Below are 13,973 nucleotides of genomic sequence, written 5' to 3'. Positions count from 1 at the left end.
TGTGTTACTGGATATAATGCTGTGTATATTATATAGTAACAGACCATGCGTTACTGGATATAATGCTCCGTATATTATAAAGTAACAGACCCTGTTTTACTGGGTATAACGCTGTGTCTATTATATAGTAACAGAGCAGGCGTTACTGGGTATAATGCTACGTTTACTATATAGTAACAGACCCAGCATTACTGGGTATAACGCTGTAAATATTATATAGTAACAGGCGATGCGTTACTGGGTATAACACGGTGTATATTATATAGTAACAGAGCATGTGTTACTGGGAATAACACTGTATATTATATAGTAACAGAGCATGTGTTACTGGGAATAACACTGTGTATATTATATAGTAACAGACCATGTGTTACTGGGTACAACAATGTATATATTATATAGTAACAGACCATCTGTTACTTGGTATAACGCTGTAAATATTATATAGTAACAGACCATGCATTACTGCGTATAATGCTGCGTATATTATATAGTAACAGACCATGTGTACCTGGGTATAACACTGTGTATATTATAAAGTAACAGACCATGCGTAACTGGGTATAACGCTGTGTATATTATATAGTAACTGACCATGTGTTACTGGGTATAACGCTGGAGTATTATATAGTAACAGACCATGTGTTACTGGGTATAACACTGCATGTATTATATAGTAACAGACCATGTGTTACTGGGTATAACGCTGGTGTATTATATAGTAACAGACCATGTGTTACTGGGCATAACGCTGGTGTATTATATAGTAACAGACCATGTGTTACTGGGTATAACGCTGGTGTATTATATAGTAACAGACCATGTGTTACTGGGTATAACAATGTATATATTATATAGTAACAGACCATCTGTTCCTTGGTATAACGCTGTAAATATTATATAGTAACAGACCATGCGTTACTGGGTATAACACTGAGCAAATTATCCTGTAACAGACCATGTCTTACTGGGTGGAACGCTGTAAATTTTATATAGTAACAGACCATGTGTTACTGGGTATAATGCTGTGTATATCATATAGTAACAGACCATGTGTTACTGGGTATAACGCTGCGTCTATTATATAGTAACAGACCATGTGTTACTGGGTATAACGCTGGTGTATTATATAGTAACAGACCATGTGTTACTGGGTATAACACTGCATGTATTATATATTAACAGAACCATGTGTTACTGGGTATAACGCAGGTGTATTATATAGTAACAGACCATGTGTTACTGGGTATAACGCTGGTGTATTATATAGTAACAGACCATGTGTTACTGGGTGTAACACTGCATGTATTGTATAGTAACAGACCATGTGTTACTGGGAATAACACTGTGCATATTATATAGTAACTGACCATGCCTTAATGGGTATAATGCTGCATATATTATATAGTAACAGACCATGTGTTACTGGGTATAACAATGTATATATTATATAGTAACAGACCATCTGTTACTTGGCATAACGCTGTAAATATTATATAGTAACAGACTATTCGTTACTGGGAATAACTGTATATTATATAGTAACAGAGCATGTGTTACTGGGAATAAAACAGTGTATATTATATAGTAACTGACCATGCCTTAATGGGTATAATGCTGCATATCTAATATAGTAACAGACCATGTGTTACTGGGTATAACAATGTATATATAATGTAGTAACAGACCATATGTTACTTGTTATAACGCTGTAAATATTATATAGTAACAGACCATGCGTTACTGGGAATAACTGCACATTATATAGTAACAGACCATGTGTTACTGGGTATAACAATGTATATATTATATAGTAACAGACCATCTGTTACTTGGTATAACGCTGTAAATATTATATAGTAACAGAGCATGCGTTACTGGGAATAACTGTATATTATATAGTAACAGAGCATGTGTTACTGGGAATAAAACTGTGTATATTATATAGTAACGGACCAGGCCTTAATGGGTATAATGATGCATATATTATATAGTAACAGACCATGTGTTACTGGGTATAACAATGTATATATTATAGAGTAACAGACCATCTGTTACTTGGAATAACGCTGTAAATATTATAAGTAACAGACCATGCGTTACTGGGAATAACTGTATATTATATCGTGACAGACCATGTGTTACTGGGTATAACGCTGCATGTATTAAATAGTAACAGACCATGTGTTACTGGGTTTAACGCTGGTGTATTATATAGTAACAGACCATGTGTTACTGGGTATAACGCTGGTGTATTATATAGTAACAGACCATGTGTTACTGGGTATAACGCTGGTGTATTATATAGTAACAGACCATGTGTCACTGGGTTTAACGCTGGTGTATTATATAGTAACAGACCATGTGTTACTGGGTATAACGCTGCGTCTATTATATAGTAACAGACCATGTGTTACTGGGTATAACGCTGGTGTATTATATAGTAACAGACCATGTGTTACTGGGTGTAACACTGCATGTATTGTATAGTAACAGACCATGTGTTACTGGGAATAACACTGTGCATATTATATAGTAACTGACCATGCCTTAATGGGTATAATGCTGCATATATTATATAGTAACAGACCATGTGTTATTGGGTATAACAATGTATATATTATACAGTAACAGACCATCTGTTACTTGGTATAACGCTGTAAATATTATATAGTAACAGACTATTCGTTACTGGGAATAACTGTATATTATATAGTAACAGAGCATGTGTTACTGGGAATAAAACAGTGTATATTATATAGTAACTGACCATGCCTTAATGGGTATAATGCTGCATATCTAATATAGTAACAGACCATGTGTTACTGGGTATAACAATGTATATATAATGTAGTAACAGACCATATGTTACTTGTTATAACGCTGTAAATATTATATAGTAACAGACCATGCGTTACTGGGAATAACTGTATATTATATAGTAACAGACCATGTGTTACTGGGTATAACAATGTATATATTATATAGTAACAGACCATCTGTTACTTGGTATAACGCTGTAAATATTATATAGTAACAGAGCATGCGTTACTGGGAATAACTGTATATTATATAGTAACAGAGCATGTGTTACTGGGAATAAAACTGTGTATATTATATAGTAACGGACCAGGCCTTAATGGGTATAATGATGCAATATATTATATAGTAACAGACCATGTGTCACTGGGTATAACAATGTATATATTATAGAGTAACAGACCATCTGTTACTTGGAATAACGCTGTAAATATTATAAGTAACAGACCATGCGTTACTGGGAATAACTGTATATTATATAGTGACAGACCATGTGTTACTGGGTATAACGCTGCATGTATTAAATAGTAACAGACCATGTGTTACTGGGTGTAACGCTGGTGTATTATATAGTAACAGACCATGTGTTACTGGGTATAACGCTGGTGTATTATATAGTAACAGACCATGTGTCACTGGGTTTAACGCTGGTGTATTATATAGTAACAGACCATGTGTTACTGGGTATAACGCTGGTGTATTATATAGTAACAGACCATGTGTCACTGGGTTTAACGCTGGTGTATTATATAGTAACAGACCATGTGTTACTGGGTATAACGCTGGGGTATTATATAGTAACAGACATTGTGTTACTGGGTATAACGCTGGTGTATTATATAGTAACAGACCATGTGTTACTGGGTATAACGCTGGGGTATTATATAGTAACAGACCATGTGTTACTGGGTATAACGCTGGTGTATTATATAGTAACAGACCATGTGTTACTGGGTATAACGCTGGTGTATAATATAGTAACAGACCATGTGTTACTGGGTATAACGCTGGTGGATTATATAGTAACAGACCATGTGTTACAGGGTATAACGCTGGTGTATTATACAGTAACAGACCATGCGTTACTGGGTATAATGCTGTAAATGCTATGTAGTAACAGACCATGTGTTACTGGGTATAACGCTGGTGTATTATATAGTAACAGACGATGCATTACTGGGTATAACACTGTGTATATTATATAGTAACAGACCATGCATTACTGGGTATAACACTGTATATATTATATAGTAACAGACCATGTGTTACTGGGTATAACACTGTATATATTATATAGTAACAGACCATGTATTACAGGGTATAACACTGTGTATATAATATAGTAACAGCCCATGTGTTACTGGATATAAATCTGTGTATATTGTATAGTAACAGACCATGCGTTACTGGATATAATGCTCCGTATATTATAAAGTAACAGACCCTATGTTACTGGGTATAACGCTGCGTCTATTATATAGTAACAGACCAAGCGTTACTGGGTATAATGCTACGTTTAATATATAGTAACAGACCCAGCGTTACTGGGTATAATGCTGTAAATATTATATAGTAACAGGCGATGCGTTACTGGGTATAACACGGTGTATATTATATAGTAACAGAGCATGTGTTACTGGGAATAAAACTGTATATTATCTAGTAACAGACCATGTGTTACTGGGTATAACGCTGCATGTATTAAATAGTAACAGACCATGTGTTACTGGGTTTAACGCAGGTGTATTATATAGTAACAGACCATGTGTTACTGGGTATAACGCTGGTGTATTATATAGTAACAGACCATGTGTTACTGGGTATAACGCTGGTGTATTATATAGTAACAGACCATGTGTCACTGGGTTTAACGCTGGTGTATTATATAGTAACAGACCATGTGTTACTGGGTATAACGCTGGTGTATTATATAGTAACAGACCATGTGTTACTGAGTATAACGCTGGTGTATTATATAGTAACAGACCATGTGTTACTGGGTATAACGCTGGGGTATTATATAGTAACAGACCATGTGTTACTGGGTATAACGCTGGGGTATTATATAGTAACAGACCATGTGTTACTGGGTATAACGCTGGTGTATAATATAGTAACAGACCATGTGTTACTGGGTATAACGCTGGTGTATTATATAGTAACAGACCATGTGTTACAGGGTATAACGCTGGTGTATTATACAGTAACAGACCACGTGTTACGGGGTATAATGCTGTGTATATTATAAAGTAACAGACCATGTGTTACAGGGTATAACAATGTATATATTATATAGTAGCAGACCATCTGTTACTTGGTATAACGCCGTGTATGTTATATAGTAACAGGCCATGTATTACTGGGTATAACACTGTACATATATAGTAACAGACCATCCATTACTGGGTATAACACTGTATATATTATATAGTAACAGACCATGCGTTACAGGGTATAACACTGTGTATTTTATATAGTAACAGACCATGTGTTACTGGGTATAACACTGTGTATTTTATATAGTAACAGACCATGTGTTACTGGGTATAACACTGTGTATATTATATAGTAACAGAGCATGCGTTACTGGGTATAACACTGTGTATTTTATATAGTAACAGGCCATGTGTTACTGGGTATAACACTGTGTATGTTATATAATAACAGACCATGCATAACTGGGTATAACACTGTGTATTTTATATAGTGACAGACCATGTGTTACTGGGTATAACACTGTATATATTATTTAGTAACAGACCATATGTTCCTTGGTGTAACACGGTGTATATTATATAGTAACAGACCATGCGTTACCAGGAATAATGCCGTGTATATTAAATAGTAACAGACCATGTGTTACAGGGTATAACACTGTATATATTATATAGTAACAGACCATGACTTACTGGGTATAATACTGTGTATATTATAGAGTAACAGACCATGCGTTCCTGGGTATAACGCTGTGTATATTATATAGCAACAGACCATCTGTTATTTGGTATAACACTGTGTATATTATAGAGTAACAGACCATGTGTTACTGGGTATAATGCTGGTGTATTATACAGTAACAGACCACATGTTACTGGGTATAATGCTGTGTATATTATAAAGTAACAGACCATGTGTTACAGGGTATAACAATGTATATATTATATAGTAGCAGACCATCTGTTACTTGGTATAACACTGTAAATATTATATAGTAACAGACCATGTGTTACTGGGTATAACGCTGGTGTATTATATAGTAACAGACCATGTGTTACTGGGTATAAAGCTGGTGTATTATATAGTAACAGACCATGTGTTACTGGGTATAACGCTGCATGTATTATATAGTAACAGACCATGTGTTGCTGGGTATAACGCTGGTGTATTATATAGTAACAGACCATGCGTTACTGGGTATAACGCTGGTGTATTATATAGTAACAGACCATGTGTTACTGGGCATAACGCTGGTGTATTATAAAGTAACAGACTATGTTTTACTGGTTATAACGCTGGTGTATTATATTGTAACAGACCATGTGTTACTGGATATAACACTGCATGTATTATATAGTAACAGACCATGTGTTACTGGGTATAACGCTGTAAATATTATATAGTAACAGACCATGTGTTACTGGGTATAACGCTGGTGTATTATATAGTAACAGACGCTGTGTTACTGGTTATAACGCTGGTGTATTATATAGTAACAGACCATGTGTTTCTGGGTATAACGCTGCATGCATTATATAGTAACAGACCATGTGTTACTGGGTATAACGCTGGTGTATTATATAGTAACAGACCATGTGTTACTGGATATAACACTGCATGTATTATATAGTAACAGACCATGTGTTACTGGGTATAACGCTGGTGTATTATATAGTAACAGACCATGTGTTACTTGGTAAAACGCTGCAAATATTAAACAGGAACAGACCATGTGTTACTGGGTATGACGCTGGTGTATTATATAGTAACAGACCCTGTGTTACTGGATATAACACTGTATGTATTTTATAGTAACAGACCATGTGTTACTGGGTATAACGCTGTAAATATTATATAGTAACAGACCATGTGTTACTGGGTATAACGCTGGTGTATTATATAGTAACAGACCATGTGTTACTGGGTATAACGCTGGTGTATTATATAGTAACAGAGCATGTGTTTCTGGGTATAACGCTGCATGCATTATATAGTATCAGACCATATGTTACTGGGTATAACGCTGGTGTATTATATAGTAACAGACAATGTGTCACTGGATATAACACTGCATGTATTATATAGCAACAGACCATGTGTTACTGGGTATAACGCTGGTGTATTATATAGTAACAGACCATGTGTTACTTGGTAAAACGCTGCAAATATTATATAGGAACAGACCATGTGTTACTGGGTATAACGCTGGTGTATTATATAGTAACAGACCATGTGTTACTGGGTATAACACTGCATGTATTATATAGTAACAGACCATGTGTTACTGGGTATAACGCTGGTGTATTATTTCGTAACAGACCATGTGTTACTGGGTTTTACGCTGGTGTATTATATAGTAACAGACCATGTGTTACCGGGTATAACACTGCATGTATTATATAGTAACAGACCATGTGTTACTGGGTATAAAGCTGGTGTATTATATAGTAACAGACCATGTGTTATTGGGTATAATGCTGGTGTATTGTATAGTAACAGACCATGTGTTACTGGGAATTACACTGTGCATATTATATAGTAACTGACCATGTGTTACTGGGTATAACAATGTATATATTATATAGTAACAGACCATCTGTTACTTGGTATATCGCTGTAAATATTATATAGTAACAGACCATGCGTTACTGGGCATAACTGTATATTATATAGCAACAGAGCATGCGTTACTGGGAATAAAACTGTGTATATTATATAGTATCACACCTTGTGTTACTGGGTATAACAATGTATATATTAAATAGTAGCAGACCATCTGTTACTTGGTATAACGCTGTAAATATTACATAGTAACCGACCATGGCTTATTGGGTATAATGCTGTGTATATTATATAGTAACACACCATGTGTTACTGGGAATAACGCTGATGTATTATATAGTAACAGACCATGTGCTACTGGGTATAACGCTGGTGTATTATATAGTTACAGACCATGTGTTACTGGGTATAACGCTGGTGTATTATATAGTAACCATCCATGTGTTACTGGGTATAACGCTGGTGTATTGTATAGTAACAGACCATGTGTTACTGGGTATAACACTGTGTATATTATATAGTAACAGACCATGTGTTACAGGGTATAACGCTGGTGTATTATATAGTAACAGACCATGTGTTACTGGGTATAACGCTGTGTATATTATATAGTAACAGACCATGTGTTACTGGGTATAACGCTGCATGTATTATATAGTAACAGACCATGTGTTACTGGGTATAACGCTGGTGTATTATGTAGTAACAGACCATGTGTTACAGGGTATAACGCTGAAAATATTATATAGTAACAGACCATGTGTTACAGGGTATAACGCTGGTGTATTATATAGTAACAGACCATGTGTTACTGGGTATAACGCTGGTGTATTATATAGTAACAGACCATGTGTTACTGGGTATATCGCTGCATGTATTATATAGTAGCAGACCATGTGTTACTGGGTATAACGCTGGTGTATTATATAGTAACAGACCATGTGTTACTGGATATAACACTGCATGTATTATATAGTAACAGACCATGTGTTACTGGGTATAACGCTGGTGTATTATATAGAAACAGAACATGTGTTACTTGGTAAAACGCGGCAAATATTATATAGGAACAGACCATGTGTTACTGGGTATAACGCTGGTGTATTATATAGTAACAGACCATGTGTTACTGGGTATAGCGCTGCATGCATTATATAGTAACAGACCATGTGTTACTGGGTATAATACTGGTGTATTATCTAGTAACAGACCATGTGTTACTGGGTAGAACGCTGGTGTATTATATAGTAACAGACCATGTGTTACTGGGTATAACGCTGGTGTATTATATCGTAACAGACCATGTGTTACTGGGTATAACGCTCGTGCATTATATAGTAACAGTACATGTGTTACTGGGTATAACACTGCATGTATTATATAGTAACAGACCATGTGTTACTGGATATAACACTGCCTGTATTACATAGTAACAGACCATGTGTTACTGGGCATAACGCTGGTGTGTTATATAGTAACAGACCATGTGTTACTGGGTATAACACTGTTGTATTATATAGTAACAGACCATGTGTTACTGGGTGTAACGCTGCATGTATTATATATTAACACACCATGTGTTACTGGGTATAACACTAGTGTATTATATAGTAACAGACCATCTGTTAAAGGGTATAACGCTGCATGTATTATACAGTAACAGACCACGTGTTAGTGGGTATAATGCTGTGTATATTATAAAGTAACATACCATGTCTTACAGGGTATAACAATGTATATATAATATAGTAGCAGACCATCTGTTACTTGGTATAACGCTGTAAATATTATATAGTAACAGACCATGTGTTACTGGGTATAACGCTGTGTATATTATATAGTAACAGACCATGTGTTACTGGGTATAACGCTGCATGTATTATATAGTAACAGACCATGTGTTACTGGGTATATCGCTGGTGTATTATATAGTAACAGATCATGTGTTACTGGATATAACACTGCATGTATTATATAGTAACATACCATGTGTTACAGGGTATAACGCTGGTGTATTATAAAGTAACAGATCATGTGTTACTGGGTATATATCAGCATCTATTATATAGTAACAGACCATGTGTTACTGGGTATAACGCTGGTGTATTATATAGTAACAGACCATGTGTTACTGGGTATATCGCAGCATGTATTATATAGTAACAGACCATGTGTTACTGGGTATAACGCCGGTGTATTATATAGTAACAGACCATGTGTTACTGGATATAACACTGCATGTATTATATAGCAAAAGACCATGTGTTACTGGGTATAAAGCTGGTCTATTGTATAGTAGCAGACCATGTGTTACTTGGTATAACGCTGTAAATATTATATAGTAACAGACCATGTGTTACTGGGTATAACGCCGGTGTATTATATAGTAACAGACCATGTGTTACTGGGTATAACGCTGGTGTATTATATAGTAACAGACCATGTCCTACTGGGTATAACGCTGCATGTATTATATAGTAACAGACCATGTGTTACTGGGTATAACGCTGGTGTCTTATATAGTAACAGACCATGTGTTACTGGGTATAACACTGCATGTATTATATAGTAACAGACCATGTGTTACTGGGTATAACGCTGGTGTATTATATAGTAACGGACCATGTGTTACTTGGTAAAACGCTGCAAATATTATATAGGAACAGACCATGTGTTACTGGGTATAACGCTGGTGTATTATATAGTAACAGACCCTGTGTTACTGGTTATAACGCTGGTGTATTATATAGTAACAGACCATGTGTTACTGGGTATAACGCTGCATGCATTATATAGTAACAGACCATGTGTTACTGGGTATAACGCTGGTGTATTATATAGTAACAGACCATGTGTTACTGGGTATAACGCTGGTGTATTATATTGTAACAGACCATGTGTTACTGGGTATATCGCTGCATGTATTATATAGTAACAGACCATGTGTTACTGGGTATAACGCTGGTGTAATATATAGTAACAGACCATGTGTTACTGGATATAACACTGCATGTATTATATAGTAACAGACCATGTTTTACTGGGTATAACGCTGGTGTATTATATAGTAACAGACCATGTGTTACTTGGTTAAACGCTGCAAATATTATATTGGAACAGACCATGTGTTACTGGGTATGACGCTGGTGTATTATATAGTAACAGACCCTGTGTTATTGGATATAACACTGCATGTATTATATAGTAACAGACCATGTGTTACTGGGTATAACGCTGTAAATATTATATAGTAACAGACCATGTGTTACTGGGTATAACGCTGGTGTATTATATAGTAACAGACCATGTGTTACTTGGTAAAACGCTGCAAATATTATATAGGAACAGACCATGTGTTACTGGGTATAACGCTGGTATATTATATAGTAACAGACCATGTGTTACTGGGTATAACACTGCATGTATTATATAGTAACAGACCATGTGTTACTGGGTATAACGCTGGTGTATTATTTCGTAAAAGACCATGTGTTACTGGGTTTAACGCTGGTGTATTATATAGTAACAGACCATAAGTTACCGGGCATAACACTGCATGTATTATATAGTAACAGACCATGTGTTACTGGGTATAATGCTGGTGTATTATATAGTAACAGACCATGTGTTACTGGGAATAACACTGTGCATATTATATAGTAACTGACCATGTGTTACTGGGTATAACAATGTATATATTATATAGTAACAGACCATCTGTTACTTGGTATAACGCTGTAAATATTATATAGTAACAGACCATGCGTTACCGGGCATAACTGTATATTATATAGTAACAGAGCATGCGTTACTGGGAATAAAACTGTGTATATTATATTGTATCACACCATGTGTTACTGGGTATAACAATGTATATATTAAATAGTTGCAGACCATCTGTTACTTGGTATAACGCTGTAAATATTATATAGTAACAGACCATGGCTTATTGGGTATAATGCTGTGTATATTATATAGTTACACACCATGTGTTACTGGGAATAACGCTGATGTATTATATAGTAACAGACCATGTGCTACTGGGTATAACGCTGGTGTATTATATAGTTACAGACCATGTGTTACTGGGTATAACGCTGGTGTATTATATAGTAACCATCCATGTGTTACTGGGTATGACGCTGGTGTATTATATAGTAACAGACAATGTGTTACTGGGTATAACACTGTGTATATTATATAGTAACAGACCATGTGTTACAGGGTATAACGCTGGTGTATTATATAGTAACAGACGATGTGTTACTGGGTATAACGCTGTGTATATTATATAGTAACAGACCAAGTGTTACTGGGAATAACGCTGCATGTATTATATAGTAACAGACCATGTGTTACTGGATATAACGCTGGTGTATTATATAGTAACAGACCATGTGTTACTGGGTATAACGCTGCATGCATTATATAGTAACAGACCATGTGTTACTGCGTATAATGCTGGTGTATTATCTAGTAACAGACCATGTGTTACTGGGTAGAACGCTGGTGTATTAAATAGTAACAGACCATGTGTTACTGGGTATAACGCTGGTGTATTATATAGTAACAGACCATGCGTTACTGGGTATAACGCTGCATGTATTATATAGTAACAGACCATGTGTTACTGGGTTTTACGCTGGTGTATTATATAGTAACAGACCATGTGTTACTGGATATAACACTGCATGTATTATATAGTAACAGACGATGTGTTACTGGGTATAACTCTGGTGTATTATATAGTAACAGACCATGTGTTACTTGGTAAAACGCTGCAAATATTATATAGTAACAGACCATGTGTTACTGGGTATAACGTTGGTTTATTATATAGAAACAGACCCTGTGTTACTGGGTATAACGCTGGTGTAATATATAGTAACAGACCATGTGTTACTGGGTATAACGCTGCATACATTGGATAGTAACAGACCATGTGTTATTGGGTATAATGCTGGTGTATTATATAGTAACAGGCTATGTGTTACTGGCTATAACGCTGGTGTATTATATAGTAACGGACCATGTGTTACTGGGTATAACGCTGGTGTATTATATTTTAACAGACCATGTGTTACTGGGTAGAACGCTGGTGTATTATATAGTAACAGACCATGTGTTACTGGGTATAACGCTGGTGTATTATACAGTAACAGACCATGTGTTACTGGGTATAAAGCTGCATGTATTATATAGTAACAGACCATGTGTTACTGGCTATAACGCTGTTGTATTATATATTAACAGACCATGTGTTACTGGATATAACACTGCATGTATTATATAGTAACAGACCATGTGTTACTGGGTATAACGCTGGTGTATTATATAGTAACAGACCATGTGTTACTGGGTATAACGCTGGTGTATTATATAGTAACAGACCATGTGTTTCTGGGTGTAAAGCTGCATGTATAATATAGTAACACACCATATGTTACTGGGTATAACGCTGGTGTATTATATAGTAACAGACCATGTGTTACTGGATATAACGCTGCATGTATTATATAGTAACAGACCATGTGTTACAGGGTATAACGCTGCATGTATTATACAGTAACAGACCACGTGTTAATGGGTATAATGCTGTGTATATTATATAGTAACAGACCATGTGTTACAGGGCATAACAATGTAAATATTATGTAGTAGCAGACCATCTGTTACTTGGTCTAGCGCTGTAAATATTATATAGTAACTGACCAAGCGTTACTGGGTATAACGCTGTGTATATTTTCTCGTAACAGACCATGTGTTACTTGTATAACGCTGTGTATGTTATATAGTAACAGGCCATGTATTACTGGGTATAACACTGTACATATATAGTAACAGACCATCCATTACTGAGTATAACACTGTGTATTTTATATAGTAACAGACCATGTGTTACTGGGTATAACACTGTGTATATTATATAGTAACAGAGCATGCGTTACTCGGTATAACACTGTGTATTTTATATAGAAACAGACCATGTGTTACTGGGTATAACACTGTATATATTAGTTAGTAACAGACCATATGTTCCTTGGTGTAAAACAGTGTATATTGTATAGTAACAGACCATGGGTTACCAGGAATAATGCTGTGTATATTAAATAGTAACAGACCATGTGTTACAGGGTATAACACTGTATATATTATATAGTAACAGACCATGACTTACTGGGTATAATACTGTGTATATTATAGAGTAACAGACCATGCGTCCCTGGGTATAACGCTGTGTATATTATATAGCAACAGACCATCTGTTATTTGGTATAACACTGTGTATATTATATAGTAACAGACCATGCGTTACTGGGTATAATGCTGTGTACATTATATAGTAACAGACCATGCGTTACTGGGTATAACAC

This window comes from Cetorhinus maximus, chromosome 24 (assembly GCF_964194155.1).
Source record: "Cetorhinus maximus chromosome 24, sCetMax3.hap1.1, whole genome shotgun sequence".
Taxonomy (NCBI): Eukaryota; Metazoa; Chordata; class Chondrichthyes; order Lamniformes; family Cetorhinidae; genus Cetorhinus; species Cetorhinus maximus.
The sequence above is the reverse complement of the archived record's forward strand: the minus strand, read 5'-3'. Positions refer to the sequence as shown.